The sequence below is a fragment of the Dermacentor andersoni genome, chromosome 6 (assembly GCF_023375885.2).
Source record: "Dermacentor andersoni chromosome 6, qqDerAnde1_hic_scaffold, whole genome shotgun sequence".
NCBI classification, from domain to species: Eukaryota; Metazoa; Arthropoda; class Arachnida; order Ixodida; family Ixodidae; genus Dermacentor; species Dermacentor andersoni.
Window position 1 is genome coordinate 78,483,145 of NC_092819.1, and position 13,987 is coordinate 78,497,131.

At 49.4% G+C, this 13,987-nt stretch overlaps 1 protein-coding gene across 1 annotated transcript in view; it reads left to right on the top strand.

Moving 5' to 3' along the window:
* The window catches only part of LOC129382524 (solute carrier family 22 member 2-like), a 43,038-nt gene that overhangs the window by 10,213 nt on the left and 18,838 nt on the right, over positions 1-13,987 (top strand). The window lies entirely within an intron of this gene.

Genomic DNA, 13,987 nt, shown 5'->3' on the forward strand with positions numbered 1-13,987 from the left:
CTGATGTAAAAAGAAAAGAGTAGACAGCACTTCGTTTCTTTCCTTTTCCTCTATGTGAATACGCAGCGCTAAAGTACTGTTGACTCGCTTCCGCTTTCGTCGTGTCCCGTCAGGATGGCTGGAGTAGTTGACTTCCGGCCACCGTAGTGTACGGACGTGGCTGATATGAGCTCCGTCGGAGCGGATGTAGCGGCCCACCATAGCCGCGGTACCAGGAATGAAATGTCGCAGGATTATGCAATCATTTTGCCCCCACTGCCAACTGGGTACGTTGTTCAAAATACCGTTTTTCTACATGCTGATATGAAAGGTAGACCATATCGCGCGGAAGATTTTCGTGAGCCACTGTTTCAACGTGTTCCGCCCACCGAAGTTCTTGCGCTCGGCGCCTATCAAATGAATCATGTGTGGGCGGTTACCTGCAAGACTGCTGAAGGCGCAAAGAAGTTTTTGGCCGAACCGGAATTGACGGTGAAGGGTCGGAGATGTATCGTAATTGATCCAAGTCACCGCGGCGTCCGTCTGAAGCTTCACTGGCTGCTCTACCATGTACGCGAAGAAGACGTGCGAAACGCCCTGAACCCCTACGGAACCGTCTTGGAAATAGGACTGGATAAATGGCGCCTTGACGGCTACAGCCAACAGAACACCATGACACACACAGTTGTGGTGCGCCTGAAGGCGGACGTTACGTTGGATGATATACCACATCAGCTGCGCGTCGGAGGTGAGCTAGCCCTTGTCGTAGCGCCCGGAAGAGCGCCAAGGTGCTTGCGCTGCGAACAGATTGGCCACATAAGAAAGGACAGCCGCGTGCCGCGGTGCAACGTCTGCAAAGGCTTTGGACACGCCGTAGAAAACTGCTCGAGGACGTATGCGGCAGCTGCCATGGCCCAGGTGAGCACGGAGAAATCCGAGCTCACCATGGACGAAGCGGAAGCAGAAGAATGTCTGATTTCTGCAACAACATCAGGAGTACAAGGCACCAGCACCAAAGGAAGTAAGCAATCGGAAAATACTACCGCGGAAAATTTTACAGCCACTGTACAGGTAGAAATTGCAGCAGACGCAAAAGCCAAAATACAGGGCTCCGAATTCATCGAGGGTGGTGCCAACAACACAAGTGAAAATAAAGAGACAGCGGGAGTTCACCACAAGAGTGCCGAAGTGGACGCCATGGATTGCCGTGAAGCAGAAGACAGCAGTGCGCTGGGAAAGAGACCACGAGACGACGCCGGTGCAGAGATAAAGGACGCCAACAGCAGTGAACCGCCGACAAAAGCGTTCACCAGTCGCCGGCTGCGGCCCACCCCAAAGCCAAACGTTCCGGAGGGGGAGAAGAGGGCGGCTAAGCTGCCCACTTGACAACACGGCTAACGCACCGAGGGTGTACCCCAATATCGGGGCACAGACTGTTTGGTGAGCGCTGTTGTGCCATTACCACAAGCCCGGATTCCGAATCTGCAAGATGCAGAATTTATCCTGCGAGCGCCCTTTGGACAAACCCGGGGCTGCGCCGAAAGGCACAGCGCCCTAATTCTCCCTTGACAAGTCAAGATGCTGAGCCGTCAGGCAGTGGTGTCCTGCGGAGAAGCATCGACGGGCAACATGTTCAAACGTGTCGCCAAGTGCCAGACAGCCCGGCGCCGTACCTCCCCTTGCCTGGAGGTCACCGCGCCCGCCAACTTTGAACGGGGTGGCCAGCGCGGTCGCTGGTTGGACCTCTCGGACGACCGTCGAGTGCTCACTTTGTATTGGGACGTTTGAGTGACAATGGTTTCTGGGGGCTTATAAGCCGCGGCGCGCCGCCTGGAAAACCGGATCCGCCGACCCACCGGGAGCAGAGTGCCGCTCTCGACTGGAGTGAGATGTGTCACGCGTTTTCGCCGGACGTCGCCGTGCGGGAACAGTCGCGTTTGCTGTGAGCTCTCGGCCCCAGTGCCGATCCCTTCATGTCCTGTATAATGACCTGTATATAGTGTATAAAGTCCCTTTTGTTATTCTCACCGACGCCTGACTCGGAGTCTTCGCTACCAACGCTCTGTCACGAAACGGGTGACGAGCGCTACGGGACCACCTCAAAGTCGTAATAGTGGTGGCACCGGTGCAAAGTCGTAACAGTGGTGGCAGCGGTGGGATTGACCGGCATCGGCTACCTCGGCGCGGTGAGTGCCTGAAGTTTACCTCAAACACCAGACTTTCTCTGACACAGGTTATAGTAGATCAGGGAAGGATTTGGTATTGCATTGTGTTAACCTTGTGTGTTTCAAGCCTAGTGAGAGTGTTTTGAAAACCAAGGGATGCTGAGGGGGTAAACAGGGCAGTGTGTGAAATACTTGCGGATGTCTTACTAGTAGCATTATAGTAGCGTACGGCAGGTATATTCAAAAAGGGTAAACAGCAGGAGGACAGTGTGAACGATGGAGAAGTACAAGGTCAAGGAACTTCTCCAAATTTGTGAGGAGTTGGGCATTGAGTTGGGCTCAACCAAAAGAAAGAATGCGATCCTTGAGGTCATGAGGACTGGGGACGTAACGGCTGAGGAAGCCGAAGAGGCCTGGGCGGATATCAATGAACGTCGGGAAAGGGAGGAAAGGAAAGAAAAGGAACGTCGGGAGTGGCAGGCAGAAAAGGAACGTCGCCAGGAGGAAAAGGAGGAAAAGAGAGAGAGGGAACGTCGCGAGCACGAGCTTAAAATGAAAGAGTTGGAGATCCGAAATAGCTCGCCGGCGCCTAGTCTCACTTCTAACGGTCCAAGAATACGCGATCAACGTCCACCCTTTGTGGTCGGAGAGGATATGGCCAAATACCTTGTGAAATTTGAGCACGTGTGCGAACGGAATAGCATTGAGCGATCCCTCTGGGCACAGAATCTGTTAGCCTTGCTTCCTGGGGAGGCATCAGACGTAATAACTTGCTTATCGAAAGAGGCGTTTGAGAGCTACAGTGATGTGAAGGAAGCGCTACTGCGGAAGTACAAATTGTCGCCCGAAGCTTTCCGGCAGAGGTTCCGGTATGCAAAAAAGGGCAAGGAGTCGAATGTTGACTTCGCGTTTCGTCTAAAAGCAGACCTTGTGGAATGGCTGAAGGGCGAAGAGGTTTACGACGACCGCGACAAAATCGTCGAATGCATCGCGTTGGAGCAGTTCTACCGTTGCATTGATGAGGATATCAGGCTCTGGCTGCAAGATAGGCTAAAGGAGGTTAAGCTAAACAAGGCAGCAGAGTTAGCGGAAGAGTATTACACCCGCCGCAGCTTGCTCAGCAAGGCAGTGCGCGTAGAAAAAGCAGATAGGAGAGATGAGTTTTCCGGGAAGCCCGACGAACGGAAGCAAATCACGCGTCGCGAGTTTCGGGAAGACGAGTCCCTTACCAAAGAAACTGTAAGGGAAGGACAGAATGCATCTCAGAATGATAGCGATGGTCCCACACAGCGAAACGATACGACGCGTTCTTTTGAAAAACGGAAACCGTTAACCTGCTACAATTGCAAAAAGCAAGGGCACATCGCTGCGAGCTGCCCGGAGAAAATTGCTTTTGCAGCAATACAGGAAACTCACAAAAACATACGACTATTGGAGCCCTATGTGCAGGAAATTAAGGTAAACGGCAAGAATTGCCGAGCACTTCGGGACTCTGCAGCAACTATGGACGTTGTCCACCCGTCTTTCGTCTCCTCGAGTGACTTTACGGGAGAGTGCGCTAGGATACGGCATGTGGCCGAGGAGGAGAGTGTCTGTTTACCGATCGCAACGGTTATCATTGAAGGAGAGTTTGGGAAACTTAACACAGAAGCCGCTGTGTCTGCCGCCCTCCCGGAGCACTTTCCCTACCTCTTCTCAAATAGCTCGGAGCAGCTGCTGAAGGATCAGGGCAAGTCATTCTTTGCCGACGTGGCGTACATGGCCCTCACGCGATCCAAAGCGCGCCCGCTGTCGAGGGAACTTGACTTTGCGTCGGTGAGCGAACAGCGGTGCGGCTCACGGACCGATCAAGGTAACTTAAGTGGCGAGCAGGCACGGGAGAGGCAGAGCTCGGAGGCTGGCCTGAGCGAGCGTGTCCTGGAAGTGAGTGGGAGTGACACGTGCAGTGCTAGCCGCGATATGGACGCGACGCCGCAGTTAGGCGACGCGGGCTCCACACTCGCTCCGGTTTCCTCCAGCCGGCAGGAGCTACCTGCAGTTGAAAGAGAAACTCGGATTCGCGAGCAACAGGAAGACTGTTCAATAGCCGATCTGAGGAAGAGCGTCAAACGGGGAGTGAAAAAAAAGAGGGTTTCATTTTGCAAGGAATCTGGCTTATTGTACCGCCGCTACGCGGATAAGCAGGGTCGCAAATATAAGCAGCTTCTGATTCCGCGAAAATATCACCGGGAAAAATGAATGACCTCACTTGCTTCCTCAGTAGTATGTTTTCGGTCCAAGTGATTTCCAGGGGACCATTCTATTTGTCATTATTACTGCTGATCATTAATTGTTCCTGATATTTTGGTGTGTTGTTCATTTGAAAAATGGTTGTTTGAGCCTTGTGTACTAGATCGTACACCTGCCTCTTGTTGCAGCGGGAGCAAAAAGGGGGATAGCAATTCAGTTAGGTTGATTTGGATTATGGCCTTGTCTGGTGCTTGACGGGGGACAGAGGGCACTTGTTCGTGTTGGGTGTTGCCTTTTGCCGGTCGGTTTTGCAAGCTGCAGAACGACCAACCGGGACCAGTGGCGAGAAGCAAGGGCTTAGGAACGACCCGAGCGGAGCTGGTCGAGGTGCCTTGGCGACAACGCGGTGAGCAGAGCTCCTGTCCTGGCGAGTTGAACCTGGGCACGTGAAGTTACCTGGCGTCCCGACAATGGACGTGAACTTGGACGAGCCTGACGAACGTGCGCGCCTGGCATCCGAGCCACGTGGAGGCAGCTCGTCTTCCCGGCGCCTTATCTGAGGGCGGGGATGCTGTTGTGCTATTACCACAAGCCCGGATTCCGAATCTGCAAGATGCAGAATTTATCCTGCGAGCGCCCTTTGGACAAACCCGGGGCTGCGCCGAAAGGCACAGCGCCCTAATTCTCCCTTGACAAGTCAAGATGCTGAGCTGTCAGGCAGTGGTGTCCTGCGGAGAAGCATCGGCGGGCAACATGTTCAAACGTGTCGCCAAGTGCCAGACAGCCCGGCGCCGTACCTCCCCTTGCCTGGAGGTCACCGCGCCCGCCAACTTTGAACGGGGTGACCAGCGCGGTCGCTGGTTGGACCTCTCGGACGACCGTCGAGTGCTCACTTTGTATTGGGCCGTTTGAGTGACAATGGTTTCTGGGGGCTTATAAGCCGCGGCGCGCCGCCTGGAAAACCGGATCCGCCGACCCACCGGGAGCAGAGTGCCGCTCTCGACTGGAGTGAGATGTGTCACGCGTTTTCGCCGGACGTCGCCGTGCGGGAACAGTCGCGTTTGCTGTGAGCTCTCAGCCCCAGTGCCGATCTCTTCATGTCCTGTATAATGACCTGTATATAGTGTATAAAGTCCCTTTTGTTATTCTCACCGACGCCTGACTCGGAGTCTTCGCTACCAACGCTCTGTCACGAAACGGGTGACGAGCGCTACGGGACCACCTCAAAGCCTCAATAGTGGTGGCACCGGTGCAAAGTCGTAACAGCGCATCCTTTTTAAAGATAAAGATGGCTGTTAGACTTGAGAGAGCAGTTCGTTTCGCCACTCTAAATGTGCGCGGGCTTTCGACTGGAAGGCGCCAATACCAATTAAGCAGGCTATTTGCGGAACATGATTTAGACGTGGTCGCCGTGCAAGAAACAAAAGTACACAGGGAGGACGAAACTGATCGAATGGTTGCGCCTTTCAACACAACGTATAATGTCTGTGTGTCACATGCCGATGGCTTATCGGGAGGGTGTGCAATTTTTATAAAAAGATCGATGGGCGCAGTTGAGACAAGTATAAGAAACAGTGAGAGCGGACGCTTCGTGGTTTGTGATTTTTCGTTAATGAATTTTGAATGGCGCGTGATTTGCTTGTACGCCCCAAATCGTGGCAACGAAAGAAAAGCATTCTTTGAAGAGATTGGTGGTTTCCTTGACTGTAGTAGATATGTGATATTAATTGGTGACTTCAACTGTGTGTGCGCGATTGAGGACCGCTCCAAACGTGTAAATTTGCGCGATCAAAGCGCACTGTTTTTGACGGAATTGATTGCAGAGAATGGACTAGAAGATGTGGCCCTCTGCATGTCTAATGGCGGGGTTGAGTTCACGCATTTTCAAGGCCAAAGTCACGCACGTTTGGATAGAGCCTACATCCCACTTGACCTTGTGATGTGTTGTGACGAATACGTTGTTATACCAGTGTCTTTTAGCGACCACTGTTTGGTAAAATTCACGCTTGGGACAAAGGAAAAAATGCCTAAGTTCAACTGGCACCTCTGGAAATTAAATAATAGCATCATGAAAGATAAAATTTTTTCTAGAAAAATAAATGAAGCGTTAACGATGCTCTATGAAGTTGGAAAAGACGACTGGGAAACGAGGTGGGAAGTTTTTAAACAAGATGTTAAATTGAGTGCTATAGAACGTACGACTATCCTTAATTTTGAGAAGAAACAAGACGAGAAGAAATTGCAGTCGCAACTGCAAGCACTATTAAAGGAAGAGAGTGTGAAACCGGGCTCTTTCACTGAAGAAATCAAAAATACCAAAAACAAGGTGGAACTTTTAGATAAAGAAAAGTACAGAGGTGCTATTATTAGGTCAAGAACAGAAAAGCTTTGGATGGGCGAAACACCGACAAAGCGGGCACTAAGGGATGAAAAGCAATATGCACAAAGAAAGGAAGTTAAGGAAATAATGTACAATGGCAGACTGACGAAAGAAAAAAGTCAGATAATGAACGCGTTTCTTGAACACTACCGCGATTTGCTTGGAAAACGTATTCCGATGGCGAATGGATTAAGTGAAGATGTTCTTTCTTTAGTGCCCAAGTTTGACGACGAAACTAAAAAAAGTTTGGAGGCCCCCATCAGTATACAGGAGATTAAAAAAGCTATAGATGACTTAAGCACTGGAAAGACACCTGGCCCAGATGGAATCGGAGCAGAATTCTATAAAATGTTTAAAGAAGAGATTGCCAGCGCGCTGTTCCAAGTTATCGAATAGGGGTATAAAAAGAAGAAGCTACCACGGTCTTTCACTGAAGCGCACACTATTTTAATCCCCAAATCGAACGATGACATCAAACTTCAGTCTGTGACGTCATATCGCCCCATTAGCCTCTTGAATACAGATTACAAAATTTTCATGAAGGTGTTGGCCAAAAGAATGCAGAATGTCATTCAAAACATTGTAGGACCGCACCAGACATGTGGCATAAGAGGTCGTAGCATTACGACAAATATACACGTAGTAAGAAGCGTCTTAGAGATTTGCGATGACTTTGGAGACCGAATAGCAATGATGCAGTTAGATTTACAAAAAGCTTTTGACCGTGTCTCCCATGAAGTGTTGTTCAACGTGTTAGAATATGTGCAAGTTGGAACCGTGTTTATCGATGGATTAAAGATGGCGTACTCGCAGTGTGTAACACGCCTGGTAGTTAATAGGACGCTGAGTGAAGAAATTGACATACTCAGTTCCATCAGACAAGGATGCCCGGCCTCAGCCTTACTTTCTGCCATATACCTAGAACCCTTTTGCTTATCAATTATCCAAAATTCAAACGTGCACGGATTTAGATTACAGAGTACTGAAGTAAAGATTCTTGCATATGCTGACGATGTGGCCGTACTCTGTCAAGATAGGCAGAGTATATGTGAAGTTGTTCATACAGCCAAACAATTTTGTTCCATGACAGGTAGCATGATTAACTGGGATAAAACAACTGCGTTTTAGTATGGTAATTGGGATATGAAGCCTGATGTATACGTAAATGTCAGATGCGAAACCCGCCCACTGAAGTACCTAGGGGTGCCACTCGAGGTTTATCGTGACAACAACGAGTACTGGAAGGTCGAAGCAGAAGCAATCAGGCAAAAAACAAACGCCTGGGGTGGGCGGGAGCTCTCTATTTTTGCACGGGCGTATGTATGCAACCTGTTTTTAATAGCCAAAATATGGTATGTGTTCCAAGTCCTTTGTATGTCGCGGGTGAATGTGCAGAAATTTCACAGGATTTTCGCCGTGTTTCTGTGGAGATCGACCTGGGAACGAACAAGTCGCTCAAATTTATTCTTACCGGTCCGAAACGGTGGATTGGGTTTGTGTCATTTATTTATTAGGCAAGTTGTGTCTCGTTTTATTTTTCTCCGCGACCAAAGAAATGGCTTTTTACAAACTGTGATAAAATTAAGGCTGTGTTCACACGTTCCAGAATTTGTTGTGTCATCGAATGACAATATGTACCATTATGTGACTGGATCCTTGCGTGAAGTAGTGCATTCTTTTCAATTTCTGAAAGTGCGCTTTTCGCTAGAGTATTTGTCCTCTGTAAAACGGAAAACACTTTACAAACACCTTGTCGACTGTTTGTTGCCAACACCGCGGTACAGAACTTTATTCAATGTCGGACCCGGACAGGACGTGCTAAGAAGGGTTAAAAAGATGAGCGTAAAACCGGGAACAAAAACTTTCTTCTTTAAACTTCATTCTGGGACGCTCCCAGTAAAGCAATGGTTAGCTGATAAGGGACTCTACGTTCCATGGACGACAAACTGCCTACTTTGTAAGACGCCCGAAACGGTAGAACACGTTTTTCTTTACTGCTGGGACGCCGTTTTCCATTGGGACATTCTGCAGCGCACATTGAAAAAGGACCTACCCATCACGAGTTATGGCATTCGTTTTCTGAGTGTGGACAATGAAGACGGCGTCCCGTACGACATGTTCATGCTGATAGCACTTCACAGCATCTGGCAGACTAGAATGGTGGTCCGCAATGCCGACCTTCACGCACGTCCTGTCAGGGAAAATTTCATGTAAACATGGATTATATACGCGAACTGTATAAAGCGCAACCAGAGCCTCCTGACTGGCTACCTCTCTTCGACAAATTGTGTAACTTGAAGAAATTTTAATGTGAACACACCGGATCAAGACTTGGTCCAAATGTTTCCTTTTAGCATTCATGTTTGTCTGTTTCCACAACCTGTAAAAGAAAACAGGCAATGAAGAAAAAAAAAACAGTCAGGATGGCCGAGCGATTCTGCTTCCGGCAGCTGAGCTGATCGGATCGTTGAATCATGGCCTCAAGCGGGGCGGCGACAGCGGTCACTTTGGGCCGCGGAAACAGGTTCAGCAACGACGATGAAAGGGACTACCAGTTTATTTTGCCCCAACTGCCAAAAGGACGAATTGTTCTCAACACCGTCTTTTTACACGGTGATGTAAGAGCGAGGCCGTACAAGGTCGAGGATTTTCGGGATGCGCTTACGCCCACAAGCCTGCTGCCGGAAGTTGTGTGCCTCGGGGCCTACCAGGTCAATCACGTCTGGGCCGTGACCCTCAGTGACGCAGCTGCAACAAAACGCCTGCTGGCCCTGAAAGAGCTTCAGGTGAAAGGGCGTCGATGTGTCATCGTCGACCCGCAGGACCAGCAGGTGAAACTCCGGCTTCACTGGCTGCTGTACGGCGTTTCCGACGAGGACGTCCGGGCGGCATTCACAACCTTCGGCAAGGTAGAAGAGGTGAGCAGGGAGCGTTGGCGCGTCCAAGGCATGGGAGACAAAACCTCGACCACCCGGACCGTGCTACTGAAGCTGAGAAGCGGCATTAAAGTGGAAGACCTGCCTCACCAGGTCCGCGTCGGCGGAGAGCTGGCATTGGTGGTCGTACCTGGGCGGCCCATGCAGTGCCTGCGCTGCCAAGGGACAGGACACGTACGCCGTGATTGCAAAGTCCCCCGCTGTTCGAGATGCAGACGGTTCGGCCACGTCGACGCTGACTGCGTTAAATCTTACGCGGCCGTGACAGGACCAGCAGCGAGTGATGTTGCTGCAGAGCACGTCATGGACGCAGTCGAGACAGAAGAAGCTGCTAAGGGAGCCGGTGTGCAAGTGCCTTCATTGACGACAAATGCCACGACGGTACCGGAGGTCGCTCAAGCCAAGGTAGTCGAGGGTGCTGAGCAGGTGACTGGGCCTGCACGTGTCGAGAGGGACGAAGACCCTGTGAAGGCAGGTGCTAATGAAGGCGAACGCGAGGAGAATGAGTCAGCGATGCAACAGGGCGAGGATGCAAACGACGGGGACCGGGCGGCTAGTCTCGGTGCCACCTCCAAGCGCCCCCGTGACGAGGGCGGAGACAAGGACAGCGCGGCATCCAGCACAAGTGACGGGCCACCAGCGAAGACGCCTCTTGGGAGGCGGTCGGTCTTCAAGCCGAAGCCAAATGTTCCGCCCGAGAGAAAGCCTGGTGACAAAGCACAGCAAAAGAATAACGCCGGGAAGACGGGTGGTCCCGGAGGCGGCTAGCCGAGGGCTGGTCGTGAAAGGTAAGCACCATGCTCCGGGTCTATCTCATACTTTAGTTCATAATGGCTCCTAATCCGTCGCTCACTATTGCCACACTAAACGTGAGAGGGTTGGCGGCCAAGCGTAGGCAAAGCCAAGTCCTACGGTTGGCCGCTGACCAAGACCTAGACGTTCTAGCTGTCCAGGAGACAAAGGTTGACGGAGAGGAGGAGACCGGGAGCATGGTGCGGCGTTTCATGACTAGATATTATGCGGTCGTGAGCCATGCGGTAGGGACGTCCGCCGGTTGTGTCCTGTTTGTTAAGAAGTTGCCTGGCCTTGTTGTTAAAAATGTATTTTCATGTCAAACCGGAAGGATAGTTTTTTGTGATTTTGTTTTTCGTGAATTGGAATTCAGAGTCATGTGCATATATGCACCGAATGCTGTGGAAGAACGCGCTTCATTTTTTGCGAACCTTTTTCAGTATATTAGCAATGATAAGTGCATGGTTTTGTTGGGGGATTTCAATTGTGTTTTGAGGGCTCGGGATAGAGTCAATAATGCTGGTATTCGCGATAAAAGCAGTAGTGTGTTGACTAAGCTAATTAATGATAATGAACTGGACGATGTCTGTGAGTGCCTGGAGGGGGAGCGGGAAGTCATGTACACACGATTCCAAGGTAGTAGTCATGCGCGGTTAGACCGCATATATGTATCGCAAGACATAATTCCAAAGTGCCATAGTTATTCGGTGGCACCAGTATCGTTTTCAGATCACTGCATTGTGAAATGTCATATAGGCACGGAGAGGAAGAAACAAGATTTTAATTGGGAACTATGGAAAATGAATGCCTTACTACTAAAAGACGAGCCATTTGTAGAGGCAGTACGCGAGGCCGTCAGGAAAGTAAGTGAAGAAAACAGTGAAACAATAGCAGAGAAATGGGAATACTTCAAACAAAACGTAAAAATGAAAGCTTTAGAAAGATCGAGCTGCTTACGATTTGAGAAGGAAATGAAAGAAAGGGGCTTACGAAAGACACTTAAGCAGCTGATAGCACTGGAGTGCGAAGAGCCTGGGACGTATAAGCAAGATGTAGGAGCCATTAAAGAAAAAATCGAGCAGCTTGACAAGGAACGGTATCAAGGTGCGATTGTGCGAGCAAGAGCAAATGCATTAGTAGCTGGAGAGACGCCCACTAAACGGGCGCTGGGACTCGAAAAAGCGCAAGCTCGACGGAATCATGTCGACAGAATTTTATGGAACGGCACAGTTGCCGACGATAGTAAGAGCATAGGCCGAGCGTTTCTAGAGTATTATCAGTCACTCTTTGCGTTTCAAGAAGTGAATATAGACGAGTTCAGAAGGGCCTTTCTATCTCGGATGCCGCGAGTGAGTGACGATACAAAACAACGATTGGAATGGAAAATAACAGAACGTGAAGTTGAAAAAGCGATTGATGATTTGAACCAAGGCAAATCACCTGGACCGGACGGTCTGGGCACGTGTTTATATAAAGCTTTTAAGAAAGAACTGTCACCGTTACTAACAGAGCTGTTTAATGATGCGTATGATAACAAAACTTTGCCGCCTTCTTTTGGAAAAGCTCATACCATACTCATCCCTAAGAGTGACCAAGTGGAGAAACTTAGGCTAGTAACATCTTACAGGCCAATATCTTTAACCAATGTTGATTATAAGGTTTTTATGAAGGTTTTGGCTGCCAGACTTCAATGCGTCATAAATGACATAGTGGCAGATCACCAAACGTGTGGTATCAAAGGAAGGTCCATTTTTTCGAATATTCACACGATGCGGTGCGTGCTGGAGTGCTGTGACGCCACCTCGGGTGGAGTCGCGGTGCTCCAGCTGGACCTCGAGAAAGCGTTTGATTGTGTCTCTCATGATATTTTGTTTGCCATTTTGGATTACGTTAATGTTGGTTCCATCATCACTGAGGGAGTGGCGTTGGCGTACCAGAACTGCACAACACGCTTAATTGTGAATAAATCATTGGGGGCCCCCATTAACGTCATGCGTTCTGTGCGTCAGGGCTGCCCTCTCAGTCCTCTTTTGTTTGACATTTACATAGAAACTATGTGTTTGGCAATAACTGAGAATGAGCAAATACGCGGGTATAGCTTGGCAGCCACACAAATCAAGCTCTTGGCATATGCAGATGACATCGCGGTGTGTTGTACAAGCAAAGAAAGTGTGACGGAAACAATAAGGGTAGTGAAAAATTTTTGTGATGTGACGGGCAGTAGAGTGAACTGGGGGAAGTCCCTCGGTTTGTGGCACGGAGAGTGGTCTTCGGCCCCGGACCATTTTGCAAATGTGAGCTGGATAAAAACCCCGACCAAGTACTTAGGTGTCCCCATGGGCAGTTACAAAAATAGCGACGAATACTGGACGAACCAAGCAAAAGAAACAAGAGAAAAAGCAGACAGGTGGAAAGGCATCAACCTGTCGATTTTCGCAAAATCAACTGTGTGTAACATGTTTTTTATTACGGAGTTGTGGTACGTCATGCAAACGTTGTACTGTTCAAGGGTAAACGTGCAAAGGTTGCACAGAGTGTTCGCGGTTTTTATCTGGGGCTCTACCTGGGAAAGGAGTAGCCGAACCAATCTGTTCCGGCACGTGAAGAAAGGGGGGCTGGGCTTGGCGCATCTTTTTGTACGCCAGCTTGTGAACAGGTTTTTGTTTTTTCGGGATGTGCGTGATCCGTTTCTGCGCACTGTATGCCAACTCAGGTTGAGAGGTGCTTTGCCGGCACTTATTGTTAGTACAGATAGTATGCCCGGAACGCTTCGTGGCTATCTGAAAGAAGTTGCAGATAGTGTGCGCTTTCTTTCTGTGCGTTTTTCTTTTGAGTATTTATGTAACGTTAAAAGGAAAACATTGTATAAAGATATTTGCGATATTGTATTTCCAGTGCCATTGTACAGAGCGCTATACAGTGGAAGATCAGGACTGGATGTCCTTAAGCGAGTGAAAAATATGGAGGTGCCTACTGGGGTAAAGACATTCTTTTTTAAATTACACACAGGAACACTCTCAGTGAAGACATTCATGGAAGAACGTGGCTTTCTTGTACCCTGGGGCTCGCACTGCTTGATTTGCAAGCAACCAGAAACAATAGACCATGTCTTTTTGCATTGCTGGGCCGGGGTGTTCTTCTGGGATGTCCTACAAAGAACAATGAAGAAGGAGTTACCGTTAAATCCGCATGGCATCAGGTACTTAGCGGTAACGAATGACGACGGGGTTCCCTTCGACCTAATAATGCTCAAGGGCCTTCATAGTTTATGGCGTGCAAGGATGTCTGGGTACTACTGCGACCCGGACGCTAGGCCTGCGCGTACGTATTTCCGCGAAAGCATGTCTCGTTTCATTGAAATAAAGAAAATACAAGAATGTGTACCCGAATGGCTGTCGAGGATGGAACCTCTGACAGCACTGAAAGAATTTTAATTAGACAACGCCAGTCCTTATAGGACTGATGGCATGTATGTTCTTTCAAAATATTTTGTATTTGTTAATTGT